Below are 19,076 nucleotides of genomic sequence, written 5' to 3'. Positions count from 1 at the left end.
ATCTGCTCAAGAGTTGTTTTGGGTGTTGTTCAATTACAGCTAAAAGGCATGTGTGAAGAAGGTGCCATTCCAAAATTATCCAGACGTAGACTAGTACCCTATATCCAGCTCACAGAGGTTTATTCACTGCCCCATAGATTATGAGGAGGTCCAGATGAGAATAAATGAAAGGGGCATGGGAAATCTGTTGTGGATCATGTGACCATACAACTAGACAGTAACCGCAAATTTCACCTGCAGGCAGCATGGTCGGAGTTTGCTGCCAATGCTGTGCCTACAGGTGATGAGGTTGAGGCAGGACCCTCAGATGACCTGACTCTATCAGCTCAATTGTCACTTGCTGAATTGGCGGGCAAAAACAGACCATAAGGACCCTTCAAGTTATTAACCATGTAGCTTTGCTTCAAGCAGAGAGAATTGCAATATATACAAGTCTTATTCTCAACCATAAAGGTGCTGAAAATGGAATAATTAGGGGGTGGTAAGTCATGCTAAAGAATCAGATCTGAAGAAGAGGTGACCTGATGTTTCCTCTGCAGGCGTGTGTTCCTAAAACACGGAGAATGAGTTAGTGTGAAGAAATGTGGATGCCCACACACATCTGATCAATGCGTGGTTGCTAACTATGTGGGTGACTGAGCAGGATTTATCCAGGATCTGAGGTGTATCTTTCATGATTAAGTTAAGCCCATTTCAACAAAGAGGACTCAGGATTCATACTCCTCTCTGGATAAAACCCTCGGTTTACAGAGGGATGGTGAAGTTTTAGAGTCCCAGAGATGATCTTGGAAACAGTAACAGTGAATCCCACTGCAGAGAGCATTGCAGAGACTTCTGCTGCCTCAACATGGACCTCATCTGGCTGCAGGCTTTCCAGTCTCGTGGTTGTAGATTAGGACCTGGTGGTTATTTGTACATCACTGTGTAGAGACGGTGAGAGTTTCTATAAGTCTTCAAGCCGAGAACCTAAGAACCTTCACTATCAACAGCTTAAGTCAAAAGCAGAGAGTTATGAACTCACCAAATGTTAAGTGCTTCAGGCTCAGAAGCCAGTGAGAGCTGAGGAAGTCACATTGTGTACAGACCTTCATGACTGTGTGCAGGATGTGATAGAAAAAAATGAACATGGCTGTGTGGTTCAGGGACAAAGCACCAGGGTGACTTGGGGCTAGAAATTGTATCTAACAAAAGTATGGTGCAATCAAGAAGATGAACTTTCTTATGTTTATTCTAAAATTTGAGCACAGAAAATGCCCTGGTCTAGGTATCACTGAGAAGGGCATTTCCCCACAGAGACTGGGGTTCCACTCCTGCCGAGGATGCACCGAGGAGGGCTTCAGAGCATTGTTTCGGCACATCCAGTGCTGCTGGCATCCAGGAGGAGGCTGAGAGTATAAATTAGCGCGGTCCTGATAGGACATCAAGGGCACTTTTGTGGAGATGAGTTCAAAGGCTGTCACATGTTACATCATCTTTAGTCTTGCTGAGAGCATGACATATAAAGGCCAAAAGAGGCATGGCCATATGTAGTGCCTGTGGACCATGCCACATGAGGAACCGGCATGGAACTGTCAAGGCAGACCATGTTCAAATCCTAGACATCTCAAAACTTGAGACCGGCAAGAGTACTGGAAACCAGGTGACCCCCAACAAAGGTGATCAGTCACATACCCAACACCTGGGCCACCTCTCTATGCTAATGAGGCACCTCATACCTTAGCTTTCAGCCAATGAACTTTTCCCACCCTGGATAATCTCACCCCAAGCTTAGTTCCTCACCCTTAGTTTACCTTGAAAATGTGTATATGACCACCCTGTTATTCCTTCAAAGGCCAGAAGGGGGAATCAGATCCCCTGCTATAGATGATTTTAGGTACCAAGTAGGTCCTCTGAAAGAGAAACAAAAGCTCTTAGGCTATAAGCCATCTCTCCAGCTCTTGCACTCCGCCTTTGTCCTCCAGCACATTGTTGTATTAGGTGGACTGGATCACCTCCATCATAATGGGGTCTGGAGACGTGTTGGGACAGGTGTGTGAGGTAGGCATTCTGACTTGTCTTGGACTGCCAGGCATCTATGCAGGGCTCTGGTGTCCTCTCTGCTCTCCAGGTCTTAGGATCATACCCCAGCAGTACTTAATGTCAGGGTTGGAGAAGATCTGTCACCTCTCATCTAGGATGGCAATGTAGATTAGGCACATCTGGTAAATTACAGAATTGAGATTATCCTCCTGGAGGCTGAAGTAGGATAATGAATCCTTGAAAACAAAAGTTTCTTGGGACTGGCAAGATGGCTTAGTGGGTACGAGTACTGACTACTCTTCTGAAGGTCCTGAGTTTAAATCCCAGCAACCACATGGTGGCTCACAACCACCAGTAATGAGATCTGATGCCCTCTTCTGGTGCATCTGAAGTCAGCTACAGTGTACTTATGTATAATAATAAATAAATCTTTGGGCCAGAGCAAGCAGGGACTGAGCAAGCGGGGCCAACTAGGAGCAAGCGGGGATGACTGGAGCGAGCAGGGTTGACCAGAGGAAGCAAAGGTCCTAAAAATTCAATTCCCAACAACCACATGAAGGCTCACAACCATCTTCTGTACAGCTACAGTGAAGTCACATATAAAAATAAATAAATAAATAAGAAGAAGAAGAAAGAAAAGTTTCTTAATCTCAGCAGCGCTGGGGGGAAGCTGCAGGGCAGCCACAGTGCAAGGAGCTACAGCACAGGCCACATGTCTCTGGTGGAGAGCATGCCTGTGCAAGCCTGGGACATGAGAGGGACAGTTGAAGTTACCCTTTTATCCTGGCAGATCTCAGAGGATATTAAGGAAGTGTTTCTTCCAGGTGATCGTTTATGGTTTGTGGAATTGTATGACTTTCTGAGACTAGAGGTGAGCCAGAGAGTAAATGTGTGGAGGAGGCAATCCTGTGGGTTTCCAGACGGTTGCTGACAAACCAGGGCTTTTAAAAGCTCAACATCCAGAGAAGCAGAGCAGAGGCTTTGATTACTCTGCCATAGGACAGTTTCAGGGCTGCAGAGATGGCTCAGCAGTTAATAGCACTGACTGCTCTTCCAGAGGTCCTGAGTTCAATTCCCAGCAACCACATGATGGTTCACAAATATCTGTAATAAGATCAAATGCCCTCTTCTGTTGTGTCTGAAGACAGCTACACTGTACTCGTGTGTGTGTGTGTGTGTGTGTGTGTGTGTGTGTAGGACACGTTCTTCCTCTGAGCTGACCCTGACCTAGAAAGGGCCATCTGTAGACACTAGAAAATTAGGTGAGTCTTTAGGACATACTACAAAGATACTACTATACTGAGTTGGGTGTCCTTGTTCATCTTAGTACCTGGAAGGAGCTTGAGCCTGGCTATACCTTCCTCATCCACAGGTCCTCGGCATGGTGTATGGCTGGTTTGGTAAATGCACCCAGATGGGAAGAATAGCCTGACTCACACTTGGGCAGGTAGATAATAGTTTCAGGGCTGGAGAGATGGCTCAGCAGTTAAGAGCACTGACTGCTCTTCCAGAAGTCCTGAGTTCAATTCCCAGCAGCCACATGGTGGTTCACAGCCATCTGTAATAGGGTTCAATGCCCTCTTCTTGTATGTCTGAACACTGTACTCGTGTGTGTGTGTGTGTGTGTGTGTGTGTGTGTGTGTGTGTGTGTGTATAAAATAAATCTTTTAAACAATAGTTTCATACCAGCCTTTCCCAGGCTAAACTGTCCTTAGTGCACGATGTGAACTGAGCCCCCTCCTTATCTCTCCAAGATGGCTAACCATCCCCAGTCTTGAAAGTATTCTGTCAGCCAGTCTCAAGGACCATTCTTGGGGTGGTCAAATCGCCAGCTGAGTCTCTTCACCTAATCTGCCCTGTAATTGTTGTAGAGGATGAATGGAGTTCCCAACCTGGGATGTAGCTCAGTGGTAGAGCAGTTGCCTAGCACTCACAGTGCCCTAGGTTCAATCCTAGCCCTAGGAGCCACAGAGGAAGAAAATGCAAGAACCTAGTTACGTCCAGAGGTGTAGAGTGCAGCAAAGGGGAGTCTCTATAGGTGCTTTTAAGTCCTCCACCTCCAGCCTCGACACGCATCACCCATGGACAGCATTTATGAAACTTGTATTTTCACTATAGCAAGCATTTGTTCTTGGCGTGGAAAGAATATACACAACATGGATAAAGCACGGATAACCGGATGTCTTCCTTGAGAACTTTATGGTATCAAGAACTAACACAAATGTCCTCTGGTCTTCCTGTGTGCTTGGGCAGGTGTATCCATAAACCTCCATAATTATTAAAATGTGACTCAGAAGACCATCTGTGAAGGACAACTTCTATTACTAATGTCTCAGGGAACCTTGCTGTAAAACCAAAATGGCAGTCTACTTCAACTACACCCTGAAGCCTGGCAATGTGGCTGTTCTCAGCGAGGCTGTGGTGTGCATCACCACCATGGAGAACAGCAAGAGCTCCGGGCTCTGCATGCTGCCCTCCCCAAGGGGAGGCAAAGCCTCATCTCAGAGAGAGGCAGCCAGAAGAAGGACCTGGGTTAGGGATCATTACTGAGAGCAAGGACCATTCCCTTCCTGACTTTATCTCTAAATGAATGGCCCCCTCTCATAGCCCAACTCAGTCCATTGGGTTTCTTCCTGTTCCCTCACTGACTTGATTGTGAATGGCTGCAGTTCCCTGAGCTGCCTTTGTCCATGACCCAGACAGCACACAAGCACTGCTAGGTTAAGTGCACTCCTAATGGTCACTGCTGGACATAGATCAAGGCCATTGTGTCCCTAGGTCTTACAGACATCAACACCCACCCAAGGGCCTCTGTGGCCTACTTCTTGCCACAGAGTTCAGTGTACCATTCCTGGCCTTGGCTCCTTGCCCTGTCTGCAGCTCAATAAAAGCATTTGATGCCCCTAACAGAAGTCTGGTTAGCATCACCTGTGCCCAAAGCACAGCTCCTCAGATGGGAAGCAGCACCTGGCTGCTGCACAAGCCTGTGTCACACTGTGGGGACCTTGAGGAGTGCTTGTCATCTCACCTGTCTATGCAGAGCCAGCCACATGTTCTTGCTTTGTCTGTGTGTCAGCTGCCAAGGCATGTCCATACCTCCCTACCTGACAATCTCATGTAAATCAGGCTTTTGTTCCATTTGAGGGATTTGGGACCTTTGTTATTTTACTTTTGCTTCCCAGCAACTATAGAAACCAAGAAAGTCGGGCTCAAACTGTCACCTGAAAAACGGGTTAAGTTAATGTGGTTCTCAGGAATTTGCAACAGGGCTGAGACCTTTGTGAGCCCAAACTCTTCTATAGCTGCCTTCTTAACTGTTTTTATTGTCTGCTTCTATGTGTCCCCAAGAGGCGGTTTCCTGTGACCAAAGTCAAGCCAGTCCTTATGACCTGTAGAATTCTCACTGAATCTTAGAATCTACTTTAGGTATCCTGGATGATGCCCAACTGCTCCAAGTAAACTGCACTGCTGTATGCTGTCACCCACACACCTCTAATATGTGATCAGTCTATCCCAACACCCAGAGCCAAAGAATGCAGAGCGCTAGCCCTCCTAGGTTCAGGCAGAAAACAGTTGCACAGTAGAAGGGACCTGAACATGTCAGCGTTTACCCAGGCTGGCAGCGGTAGGCTTTTGGAGGAGTAAAGTGGACTGTGAAGGGGCAGGTAGAGGACTTGGACAAATTCTTCTATCGCTTCTTAGGCTACTAACAATTATTTCCCTCTCCTGGGAGCTCTTGGGGTCTGTGGGACCATGCAGCACAGAAGAGCAATGAAAGCCACTGTCCTGGAGGCCTTGCTCCTGAGACAATGTGCCCTTTGTGATGGATGTGTTCAGTGGGGTTGGCCCAGGGCCAGGAAGAAATACTCATGGCCACAGCTCCCTCCCTCTGGAGCATCTTTGGGTGTGTTCTCCTTCTGTCTCCTGACCACATGGATTATTATTGTTGTCTTTCCTCCCTGAACAGTGATGTAAAAAGCAGGGAACTGGTCCCTCTTTCCTTTCTGTGTCCCCCAGGATCACTTCTGTAATGGCCCAGGTGGTCTAATTCTCTCCATCCTGCAAGAAACAACAGTCTGTCCTGGTGTGGTGGCACATGCCTTTCACAATGGAAGGAAGAGGTAGGCAGATTTCTATGAGTTTGAGGCCAGCCAGGTTCACATAGTGTTCCAGGATTGCTTCATACATGGGTTAAATGATTATAGAGACAGTTGTGGGAAAAGAAAACAAAACCAAAATATCACAAAACTGAAGCAATATTTTCTAGAATACATACACTATTCAGAGTTCCCCTCTTTGATTTCCAAAGCTCTGAGTTCAAGTGGCTAAGGCTCTCAGAGTGGCCATGGGTGTTTGGAGCAGCCATGGAATAGCTTTTTCTTTTGTGATGGCATAGAGTTTTTCTCTAGCCCAGGCTGGCTCTTCTCTTCAAGATACTTCTGTTTCAGCCTTCCCACTACTGAGATTACAGGCTTGTACTAACCACACTTAACTGCAAATCAGCAATTCCTGGCCTCATGCTCTTTTCCCTCAAGGCAAAGTTTTCAAATTTAACTTAACAGGCTATGAGTGGAGGCACACACTTGTAATTCTATTCCTCTGTTCATGGAGGAGGAGGATGACCTAAGATGGAGGCAAAGTTATCGCACAGAGGAAGGCCCTATCATAAACTGAAATTTGTAATTAAGTACTGTGTTCTCTCTGCATCCACCAGGCTGAACTTTCAGAGCATCTGTGATGTGAAAAATGTCTTTTTCTTCATTTTCCCTTACTACATGAGCTAGCCCGAGTCATAACAACGGATCTAAGCCATTAACTAAGGTTGGCTCAGGCTTTCCATTATCACTGACATATCACTCCCCCATGAAGTCCAGGAGACCCACAAGGTTACACATGTGTACGTATACACAACTTCTTCCATGCATGATTGTCTTGTAAGAAGACATAGGCCTGGTCAGACCAAGGAGCACAAATACATACTATAGCAAAGAGCTATATAATAAATACTATATATATAATAAATACTATAGCAAAGAGCAGTGGAAAGGAGCAGGGGCAAACCCAGGCCATTTTGCTTGTGACCCCCTTGAAATGAGAGGTATGTCCTGTCAGGTGCTTGTCAAGTGGACACTTGGTTGGATGGATGCCCAGGTGTGTTCCTGTGAGCTTTGTGTACAGGTCCATGTGTGGCATTCTGGGAATTAGTTTGCAGGGGCCAGTGTGATGGCTGAAAGGAGCATGTCACAGAGTATGACATCACCCCTAAGATCCTTCCTGGTATCAGCAGTCCTGCTGCCACCTCCCACTGCCAGCCACACCTCTCCCCATCAAACATGGTGCTCTGATATAGATGCCATGTGCCATTCATTCTCCCTCCTGTGGTTTCAGATCACGATGGTGCATTCAGGACCCTTCTCTTGTAGACAGGCTCTGCACAGCAGCAGGCTCCATCAAGCTGAAGACAGAGGTCCTTCTGACACTGGTGGGTGGTGTTCTGACTTCCAAGCTGTCCCTTTAGGGTCTTCTCCTCTTAGGCACAGACTCCTGAGGATGTACCCTGAGCAGAGGACCCAGGCTAGCCATCCGAGCAAAGCATATGACTGCTGTCCTACTTGGTAATCTCTGAGCAAGGCCTGTCAGGAGAGTCCAACCCTGAATGGAAGCTGCCAACTGGTTGGTTGGAGACCTTTGCAGCCTTGGCTTCCACAATCATTGTGAGGCCTCAGATCCCAGCTGCTGCTTTCTCGGTGAGAGAGGAGAGCCAAGCTTCTTCCCTTACCTGCCTCATGAATGGCGATGTGATTCCATTTTGGAACCACGGTACTCATTTTGAACAGTGGACTCCAGATGAACTAAATAAGAGTTTTTCTTTTTAATAGAGACACGGACCATGGCATCATTAACAAATTTATTACATAACACAGGAATTCTGCTCAGAGTAAGCCCCAAGAGGAATTTACTGGAAAGTTCCCTAGTGGCCAACCTTGGTCTATGAGGTATTGAGTCCTGAATTTTCACTGGATTTCTGAAACCAGGACAAATAATATAAAATGTCTCATTTATGAGTTTTTATGCTGACTGCTGGAGAAATGACATTTTGACATGTTGTGTTAAATTAAGATTAATTTTCCTAGTTCTCTCTTTACTGTACTTATTAAAATAATAATAAATAATGATAAATATAATATGATTATACTTATATACTATATATACTATAATAATATATGTCATATTATAATTACTAGATTCTATTATATAATTATATTAGATATATTATAATTATAATAATATTTTTTATCATTATTATTTTTTTTTCTTCAAGACAGGGTTACTCTGTGTAGCCTGGCTGTCCTGGAACTTTTTAGAACAGTCTGGACTTGAATTCAGAGATCTTCTCATCTTGGCCCCCTAAGGCTGGAACTAAAGTCATGTACCAGTACACGCCCATGATTGTCCTACAAGGACTAGATTAACTCCACGAGGGAAGGGGCCCTGATATGCATTGTTCCATACCCAGCTGGTACTTGTGTGAGAACATAGTGGGTTGAAAATGGTGTTAGCTGGTGACTCAACACTTCTTGACAGTCATCAGCCCAGGAGTGTTTTGGATGGTGTCTTAGATTGTATTTCGTTGCTGTGAGGAAACATCATGACCATAGTAACTTTTATAACATTGAATTGAGACTGACTTACAATACCAAAAGTTTAGTTCATTTATCACCATGGTGGACACAATCACATCGTGGATTCTGATGTAGGAGCCGAGAGTTCTATATCTTGATCTTCAGACAGCAGAATGGGACTGTGTATTCCACTGGGCATATCTGAGCATATATAGTCCTGTCTCCACAGTGTCATACTTCCTCCAGCAAGGCCACACCTCATAATAGTGCCATTCCCTACGGCCAACCATTCAAATATATGAGTCTATGGTGGCTATACCTGTTTAAACAACCACAAATGGCTTGCTATTGCTAAGAGAATGTGGTCTGATTTAAATGTCACCTATACACAGGCCTAACATTTGTAAGAAAGCAAAAGGCCTTGGAGATGAAGCATTTGAAGTCTACCTTGCCTTTTTTTTCTGGAGTGGTCCTTGGTCTCAATGTACCCCAGCAGCGTTGTATGTGTAGGGGCATAACCTGCCCTTGGTCAAACCCAGAATGTGAAAGACTTTCAGACACTAGGGGCTAAGATATGCCTTTTTCCCACCTTCTGTCCTGTTGTCTCTCTGCTAACCACACTGTTGATAGCCAGGCACAGGGCCACCCATCGGTGAAACATTCTCCAGCCTCCTCCTACCAGGCCTGGCTACCTAAGGACTGGCTGAGGGATGTAAACACAAGTGTCAAGTGACTCTGGGGACTCTCCTTAAAGGACAAGGCCTCCTCTCTGTTTCTCTGGCTGCGAGACTTGGCACTCAAGTGGCTCCTTAGGCCCCAGTGAATTGAGGAGGCCCCTACCTCATGAGTGGTGGACAGTGCTGGTCAGCCATGGTATGAGCCCCTAAATGGCCACTGGAGGGTTTGTTTTAGTTTTGGTTTTTGTGCTGGAAATAGAGCCCAAAGCTTTGTGCATGCTTCTCATGTGCTCTACTACTGAGCCTCTGACCCCTGACCCTGTATGGGTCTTTAATCAGAAAAGAACGTCTTATGTACTGTGTCAAGTAGAAGTTTGGTTATCTTCTTACCTGAGATCTAGTGCCTACCTGTGTCCCTAGAAGAGACAGCTCCACTATTTTCTGGGCAGAATAGTCAAGTGCTTTCTAATTTATTTTACATGTATTATTTCTATATTGGTTTATGCTTGTCTCTGTGTGCCCATGCTCACATATGTAAGAACACACATGCCCAGTCTCCAGTGGAAAGGTAGAGGACAACTTGTAGCTGTTGGTTCTCTCCTTTCTCTCAGGTCATCAGGCGTGGTAACACACACTTTTACAGGCTGCACCATCTCACCAGCCCCATTTAGTACATTCTAGAAGGTCAGCTCCACGATGACTTGACCTCTTTACCATCTGATATTGACTTAGAATACAATTGGCAAGACCTTTGAAGCACCATTATCAATTTATCAAATATTAATAATTTTTCTTATTAATCTGAGTGGTGATGGCACACACCTTTATCCCAATACTCAGGAGGCAGAGGCAGGCAGATTTCTGTGAATTCTAGGCCAGCCTGGTCTACAGAGTGATTTTTCAGGGCATGCAGGGCTACAAACAGAAACCCTGTCTCAAAAAACAAACAAACAAATAAACAAACAAAAACAAAGGAGAGGAAAATAAGAAGCTAGGCTGGGAAAATGGCTTACTGGGTAAAGTGCTTTCACCACAAGCTTAAAACCTACATTTGAATCCCCAGAGTCCATCTGTGTAAAGCCTTGTGCCCTGTGTGTGTCTGGAATCCTAGTGCTCCTCTGCTGAGCTGGGACACAGAGGCAAGACAATCAATAGAAATGCCAGGACCACTTATCCAGGCATACCCAGGGATGAAAACATCACAGAGGATGCACGTCAATGGCTCAGTTGATGGAAGGACTGCACGTGAAGCCTGATGACCTAAGGATGTGCTTGGGAACGCATGCAAGGGTAGAAGGACAGAAATGACCCCACACAGGTTTCCTCTGACCTCCACATGCAAGCAGAGGCATGCACACACCTGTCCCTGTACACAATAAAGCTAAATCCAAAGAGACGCTAGCTCAAGGTAGAAAGTAAGGACCAACAGATGACATCATCCTCTGCCCACAACACCCATGCTCACACTCACACAAACATGTTTGGACATATATCAGACACATGCAACACACACACACACACACACACACACACAAACACACACACTTTAAACAACAATGACATTCTCTAGCTAGCCTGCAATGAACAAATGTATCAGCGACTCATTCAGCCATCTGTGAAATACTACCTGGCAGATATGAATTTGTCACTTTGACAATAAACCCACTGGTCCAGCAGAAATGGACCTAGACCAGAATGTCAAGTCTCAAGTTCTAGTGACTACTCTGCAGGCCCCAGGAGTCTCTCAGAGGCAGAAGTCTCTGTGTGTGCGTCAGCAAACACATGCTGGTCATTACTGCTCAGCATCGAGTCTTGGCCAATTCCTACCTCCCCTCCTCCCTCTCTGGAATGTTCTTGAGCCCATTACCATGACTGTGACCATGACTGTGACACAGGCCTCCCAGCACTGGTGTCATTGCAGACTATAGCTGATCTAGCCATCTTTAGCCCTCTAGCCATGACAATGGAGTTTCATTTGCTAGCTGTCTGTCTCCCCAGGGAGACATAAGCAATGTGAGGTTTGATGTGTTGCATAGAGTTCATTTTCAATACTAGCCCGAAGCAGAGTGAACCATAAACACTTAAAAAGTGCAAGACCAAGCCAGGCTTGATGGTAAAAGTCTTTCATTCAAGCACTCAAAAAACAGAGGCAGGCAAATCTCTGTGAATTTGAGGCTACCCTGGTCTACAGAGCAAGTTCCAGAACAGCCAGATAATACACTTAAGACACTGTGTTGAAAAAGAAACAAAGCCAAGAAGGGGGCTTGAGAACTGACTCAGTAGTTAAGAGCACTCGCTGTTCTTGTAGAGAACCAGTATTCAATTCCAGGCAATCATATGGAGGCTCGCCGCTGTCTAAAACTCCACTCTCAGGGTATCCAACACCTTCTTCCAGCCTTTCCAGGCACATATGTGGTGTACAAACATACCTGCTGGCAAAGCACCCATATGCATAAAATAATAAATATTTAAAAAGGAAAAAAGGATAAAAGAATACAAGCCACGGGCTTATGAAATGGCTCAGTGGGTAAAGGCTTGCTGCACAAACCTGAACCCCTAAGTTCAAGCCACAGAATTTACATAAACATGCAGGGAAAACAATTGACCCCACAAAATTGTCTTTTGACCTCCACTTGTGCACATACAGAGAATAATAATTTGTAAAAATAAACCAAAATTACTCATAAAAAATCAGTTAGGCTGGAGTCATGCCTCTGTTATAGAACACATCTAAGGGTTACATCCTTAGCACCAAAATTAAAAACACACAAAATATACAGAAGAAAGTGAATTCAAGACCCAACTCCCTCTGACTTAAGCATCAAAGAGTAAAGGTCTGGAGCCCAGACCTTCCTCTCTCGTAATTTGAGGTTCCTATGACAGTGCCTGTCATCCTGATCAGACTCAGGTGCCCACTTTGCCGCAGAATCGTCCTATTCACGGTCTACACAAACCAGAGACCTCTTGTCCTTGAACTATCTCACAAAAGACCCCATTACAATTGTGCCAGAGAGAGTGCTTCATAGCGCTAGATTCAGGAAAACAGGCTGTGACCCCTCCTCCCTCCAGTTTCTGCCTGCAAGCCTGGGCCCCAATCCTGGCCCCCAACACAAGAACCAGAGCCAAATGCTTCTAGCATATACCACTATGGGTGATTTATTTAAGGGTCTCCAAATAATCACTTAAGCGTCACCATGGCAACCTGAAGAGTTGCCATGGAGATTGGAGCAGGAAATGTCCCCATGGAGACACCTGGGAGACTCCATAGGAAATCATTACCAGGTGGAGGGGCTTGGTAAGGGGGGTGCTGAACACATAAGGGAGCCCTGTGATCTGCACTCTGACAGGAGGAGGGAGGCATGGGGGCCAAGGGAAAGAAAGCAGCTTAGAGAGGCAGGAGAGTTCCTGATTTCCACAAGCACCATTCCACTTGATGCAGAACTGCTAGAACAAGCACAGCAGAGCTCAGGGAGGAAGGACAAGCATGGGTGGCAGAGGTGGCCCCCAGGGGAAGGGGAGGGTTTACTCTAAGTGCTTTGTCTTGCATTTGGATTTATTTCACCACGGTGTGCAATATTAACTGTTCTTACAAATGTGGCTGGTGATCATTTATCATGTTGACTATGTTGTCTCCTCAAACCAATCTCACATGGCAGAAGTGAGCTCAATTTCAGGAGTGTGGAAACACTGTCCACAGCGAGCCACGGTCATCTCACAGATGACTCTAGCTTCTCAGACTCTCTTAGTAAGTCAGCATTTGGGGGCAACTATATTCCCACCATAGCACTGTCACACAGGACGTGACTTCAGACTTGGCCTTCTGGGGTCAGTTCTTTTGTTTCAGGGATCGAAGAGGGGGCGCTTCCTGCACCAAGGTGAGTCTGCAGCTCCTGGAACCCAAAGTCACCATGGGCTCTGTCCACTTCATCTCTACCTGAGACTCCACCCTGCATTGCACCTGCTCCACAGCCCCCACCCACTCTTGCTTCAAAGCCCTGAGCTGGATTCGCATTCACAGAGAGCCAGCCTGCCGAGGGTGTTAGGAGGCAAGCTTCAGGGGCAGCAGAACAAACCTGTCTCTCCTTTGGCCTCTGCATCCAGCCCTGTGTGTGAGAGCTGGGCAGACAGCTCAGCTGACCCACCCGTGCTTCCACAGACAGTCCACACCCAAACGGTGCCAAGTAAAGCTGGAGAGAAAGGAAAGGTATCAGAAGAGAATTAAGGTGAGGAGGTGACTCAGCCTAGCGGTAGCCTGCAGCCATCCAGGAGGAACTCTTCAGACCAGGGCTCTGCTAGGCTCAGCTTGCAATCTGGCCTGCAAGTATTGCTCCATGGGTGAGCACAAGGCAGGGAAGGGAAGAGCTGACTAAGCTGCTGCCTTGAACCTGGCCCCCCAGAGTAACTGTCAGGCCATTATGAGCTAGATCACTGGCGTTACATGCAAACAGGCTTAGGGTTTGATCACCTGGTGGAGAGTGGAATCAGGCTGGGGAGGTGACTCTAAGCAACAGATAACTTCAACCTTGGGAGGAGCCGCTCACAATGAGGACTGAGCACCCAGTGGGTGGAACTGAACCCCCGGAGCAGCAGAGGAAAACCATCAGGAGTAGCAGCTTGGCAATCCAACAGTTCAAGTTCTTGACTCAGGACAAGATGCGAACCTCTCAGAGATTTCCTTAACTGAATAAACCCTGGGAAGCAAAGCCGATCCAACTATTGATTCCTTCACTATTGATTACATTCACACCATAAATTCTCTGGCACACCGGGAACTAGGCTCAGTTTAGGATGAATTTTAAGGAGTGCACCTCCTCACTTCCATTAAGATGGCAACTATGGTTTGGAGGGGGGGGGGGGTCTGCAATCTCTGCACTTGGGAGGTTAAGACAAGAGGATCTCAAATTGAAAATTAGAACCTGTCTCAAAAACACATAGGGAGAGTACAAAAGATAATTCCTCTTGGAAGAAAAGGGAGAAAGTGGCTTCTGCTTTCTTGGGAGGAAGATAACCAAACCCAGCTATATCCCCAGTCCCTAATCCTTTAACAACAGAAGCCATATCTCCTTCCCTCATCTTACCCACATTATCCTGGGCAGAGAGGAAGGGCAGGCCATGACATATCTGGACATCATGGGTCACCAATGACAATCTGTGGAAAGCTTGGTATAAAGTGCTGTAAATAGGGACAGAGATAGTCAGGAGCAGAAAGAAACAGGCAGAAGTGTGGGTCATGGGAGAAATGGAGTGGAGCTGTGGAAAAATGAGCAGACCTGGCCAGACCAGAGATTTCTGCTTCTCATACTTAGCAGCTTTCTGGTGCTGGGGAAGACATCTTTGACCTCTATGGGCCTCAATTTCTACAGCTGTAAAGGATAATAGAAATGCCAGAGTCATGAGAGTGCAGAGAAGAATAAATGACAGAGAAGTGAATACAAGAAAAGGCTCAAAATAGACATCATATGTCTGGTAAAATTTTCCTATTATTAAAATGATTTTGTCCTTGTTATATATCTTGGTTCTTTTTGGACAGTGGTTGCAGGTGAAGCTTAGGCAGGTTTGGTTTGATGACAAAGTATCTTACACGGGCAAGCTGAGCTCAGTCGTGGTTCAGTAGCTGGGAGCCTTGGATGGTCTTTGTGGCAAGGACTTCAGATTTCTTTCAGTAACGTGTGAATGTGTACCTGGCCTAGATGTGTGGCTACCCTGCCTAGGTCTCTGAAGTGGTGCTTATGTGTCAAAGAGGTGGTAGGCGGGGTTCTTAGGAAAGGCCAGAGAGAAAAGGCCAGACCTAGAAAGCCAAACAAAGACTGGAAAAGGAGGTTGGCAAGAGTGGAGCTGAAATCCAGGCTCTAAAAGTAGCCCTGGCCTGATCTTGTGCAGTCCTACAATCAAATTTACTTAGGATGAAGGGGAGAGGGAGGGAGGGAGGGAGGGAGGGAGGGAGAGAGAGAGAGAGAGAGAGAGAGAGAGAGAGAGAGAGAGAGAGAGGGAGGGGAGAGGGGAGGGGAGAGGGAGAGGAGGGGAGGGGAGGGGAGGGAGAGGAGGGAGAAAGGGAGAGGGAGAGGAGGGGAGAGGAGGGGAGGGGAGGGGAGGGGAGGGGAGGGGAGAAGAGGGGAGAAGAGAAGAGAAGAGAAGAGAAGAGAAGAGAAGAGAAGAGAAGAGAAGAGAAGAGAAGAGAAGAGAAGAGAATTAGAGCAAGCTCACAGCCTGAGCAACAGTGAGATCCTGTGTCACATTTTACAAAAAGCTGTCCAGATGTGGCTGCTTGCCTGTAACCCAGCACTCAAGAGGTGGAAACTGGAAGATCAGGAGTATGCAGCTTCATACTCAAGCTCAAGTATGAAGTGTCAGCTTCATAAGTCCCTGTTTCAAGCAGGGCGGTCTTGGCGCACACCTTTAATCCCAGCACTTAGGAGGCAGAGGCAGGAGGATGTCTGAGTTCGAGGCCAGCCTGGTCTACAGTGTGAGTTCCAGGACAGCCAGGGCTACACAGAGAAACCCTGTCTCAAAAAAAAAAAAAAAACAAAAAACAAAAAACAAAAAAAAACCCAAAAAAAAAAAAAAAACAAAAAGAAAAAAGAAAAGAAAAAGAAAAGCCACAGAAAGGAAAAAAGGGAGGAGGGGGAGGGAAGTAGAAAGATTTTAAAAATTATAAAATGTTTGCCTAGCACATGTAAGGCCCTAGAGTTAGCCCCCAACATCACCAAAAAGAAAAAATGTTGAAACAGTAAAGGCATAGAAATGTCAAACTCAGGAGCTGGTGAATGCCTCAGTGAGTGAAGGCACTGACTGCCAGGCTTGCCAGCCTGAGTGTGATCCCTGGGATGGCCATGGTGGGAGGAGAGAACCAACTCCTGCAAGTTGTCCCCTGTACCACACACATGCTATGGCACAAGCATGCCCACCCACATATACATATACACAAATAAGTAAGTGTACTAAATATTTTGGAGACAGATTTCAAAACTACACAATTCTAAACACTGTACTGTCTAGTGACATAGACACTCATGACCAAATGATGGAGAAAAGATCAGGTTCCCCTCAGACTCAGGGCAGAGGTTGGATGGGGGAAGGAGAGGCTGCCAGATGCTGCTAAAGAGGGGACCAGAAAGGGCCCTGGAGGTTCTGGAAGGTTTACTACGCACAGTGAGAAGAGGGAGACAGGGACCTATGTGTGACGACATACACACCACCTATGTATGGCAGTCTACACACCACCTATGTATGACAGAATACACACCATCTCTGATGCCTTCTGAGTGGACAGAGACTTGAAGGGAGGCAGCATCGACACCACCGTGACAGTAGCAGGGACATGATGTCTGTCTCCTTCCGTCCCTGCTGGCGGTGGCACATTTAGAACTCATGCCCTTCTGGGTGCATTACTGTTAGCTGTTAGCAAGTCTGTCTTCTCTGCCATTAATTTGTTGATTCAGATGGCAATTAAGGAATGTCCCTAACGTGTCAGCAAGCGTGAGGGGATGTCACTGAACATCCAATAATGAGAAGCCACCAGGCATGGCGTTGTGGTGACATGTGCCTAAACCCTAGCACGGAGAAAATAGTGGCAGAAGGGTCAGGACTCCAAGGCTAGCCTGGGCTACATGAGACCTTGTCTAAAACAATAATAAAAACAAAAATAAAGAAAACCCTGGCCTCACAGGGGTAGGAAGGTTAAGAGAACAATCCATGGGAATATGTGTGTTCTTAGGTCCTGGCTTCTGCTGAAAGCTTGTTCTGTCTGAAAATCTAGCCTGAGTTTCCCAGAGCATACTTCTCCCCCCATGCTCAGCATAGCCAAGACCATGGAGACAATTGTTTGGGCCTGGGGATATGAAGGCCTTAGGTATAAGTCAGGGCAGACTCACCTTGCTTAAAGGCAAGCACAGTCACAAACCGATTTGACTCTTCCTGGAGGGGACTTTTGGGATCCTGGCTCACTGGAGTCTTAGAGTGAAAAGATTCCCCACAGTGCACATGTAGGCTTATGGCCCCAGAGGGCCAGGCCAGAGGGTCTGGGCCAAAGCCTAGAAATCTGGATGTCAACAGGCCCCTCTCCTGTCACATGCCGGGATATATCTGCTCTGTGCTGAAGAAAGGACCACTGAAGGCCAAATGTACCTGTGTACACACATGAGCACTGGAGAAGCTGGGGAAGGTTAAGCAGGAAGCCTTAACCCTTCAAAGAAACGAGATGTTGTCTAGTGTTCCTCCAGGAATGCTGGGAAGGGGTGTGGCTTACAATCTGTCTGGTGAACCTCCGAATCGGTAAAGGTGGGCTTTCCCCATATCACCCAGGAATTATGTCTCAGACCCTTTCTTCCTAGACCCCAAGCATTGCTTCTACGTTTAATACATCCAACCTTATGAGCGGTGTTACTTGCAGTTTACAGCACCCTAAGTGACTTCATGTTATCCTAGGCCAGGCCTATCTTGACTCCCACAGACACTGTGTTTACAACAGTCACTCTCTCTAGACCTTAAATCTTGAGCACTGTTTCTGAGGCAACAGTGCCCGTCTGTACGGGAGAAGAAATGTGTAGTTTGTAAAGAGTTTCAGTGCAAGCCTGCCCCCCCCCCACCTTGTCTTAAGCCTTGTTGTACACACAGCCAGAGTTCACTGACATCGGAAAACTTTTTCCAAAATTGGGTTGTGTTTCTCTTCTTTTTTTAAAAAATATTTATTTATTTATTATTTTATGTATATGAGTACACTGTAGCTGTACAGATGGTTGTGAGCCTTCATGTGGTTGTTGGGAATTAAATTTAGGACTTCTGCTTGCTCCAATCAGCCTCGCTTGCTCAAGCCCAAAGATTTAGTTATAATTATAAATAAGTACACTGTAGCTGTCTTCAGACACACCAGAAGAGGGCGTCTCATCTCATTATAGATGGTTGTGAGCCACCATATGGTTGCTGGGATTTGAACTCAGGACCTTCGGAAGAGTAGTCAATGCTCTTACCCACTGAGCCATCTTGCCAGCCCCGTGTTGTGTTTCAATGTGACTAAAATAAACAATCTGGTGTCAGACTCTAGAAAGTTATTGTTTTTGTTTTCAAAACCGGGTTTCTCTGTGTAGCCCTGGCTGGCCTGGAACTCACTCTGTAGACCAGGCTGGCCTCAAATTCAGAAATCCACCTGCCTCTGCCTCCCAAGTGCTGGGATTAAAGGCGAGCGCCACCACCACCCAGCTCAACTCTAGAAGTTTTGAACTAACGTTGGACAACTAAGTTGAGTTAAAATGAGTTTTATTTTCTCTTCCTGAATCATTTTGCTTCTGGCCATAAAGCCTTCAGGGATCCCACGTATATCTCATAGTCTGAGAATCCCAAGTGTCTGTGAGACCAAAATGGACAAAGAATAGATGAGCAAGAACCCTCCTTCCTCTGAAAAGCAAATGAATCTTTCAACTCTGGAGCATCCCAAAGAGTCAAAGAGTCAATATGCATATTCCTTTGGAAACAGTCCTGGAAGATAAAGTGAAGACAGAAAGAGCTGGACTTGGGTTTGGAAATTTTATGGCTTCAACGGGTGGAGGGGTGTGTGTGTGTGTGTGTGTGTGTGTGTGTTTCAGTTTGGTTTGATTTTTTTTCTTTTCTTTTTTTTTTTTTTTTTTTTTTTTTCAATGCTGAATGCTGAGCCCAAGGCATTGAGTATGTTAGGCAAGCACTCTACCATGAGCCCAAATTTTAATCCCTCTTCTCCTGTGCCGCATTATTGAGCCCCTCCATGACACAGTTTCCCCATTTGCTC

General features: G+C 46.2%; 1 annotated feature.

Annotated features, from left to right (window-relative positions):
- Positions 11,125 to 13,942: an enhancer, noted in NCBI's record as "VISTA enhancer mm1485". NCBI's record gives its function as "enhancer in: limb[4/4]" and the evidence as "EXISTENCE:transgenic organism evidence [ECO:0001131][PMID:17130149]".

The sequence above is a fragment of the Mus musculus genome, chromosome 14 (assembly GCF_000001635.26).
Source record: "Mus musculus strain C57BL/6J chromosome 14, GRCm38.p6 C57BL/6J".
NCBI lineage: Eukaryota > Metazoa > Chordata > Mammalia > Rodentia > Muridae > Mus > Mus musculus.
This window is presented reverse-complemented; position numbering and strand designations above follow the sequence as displayed.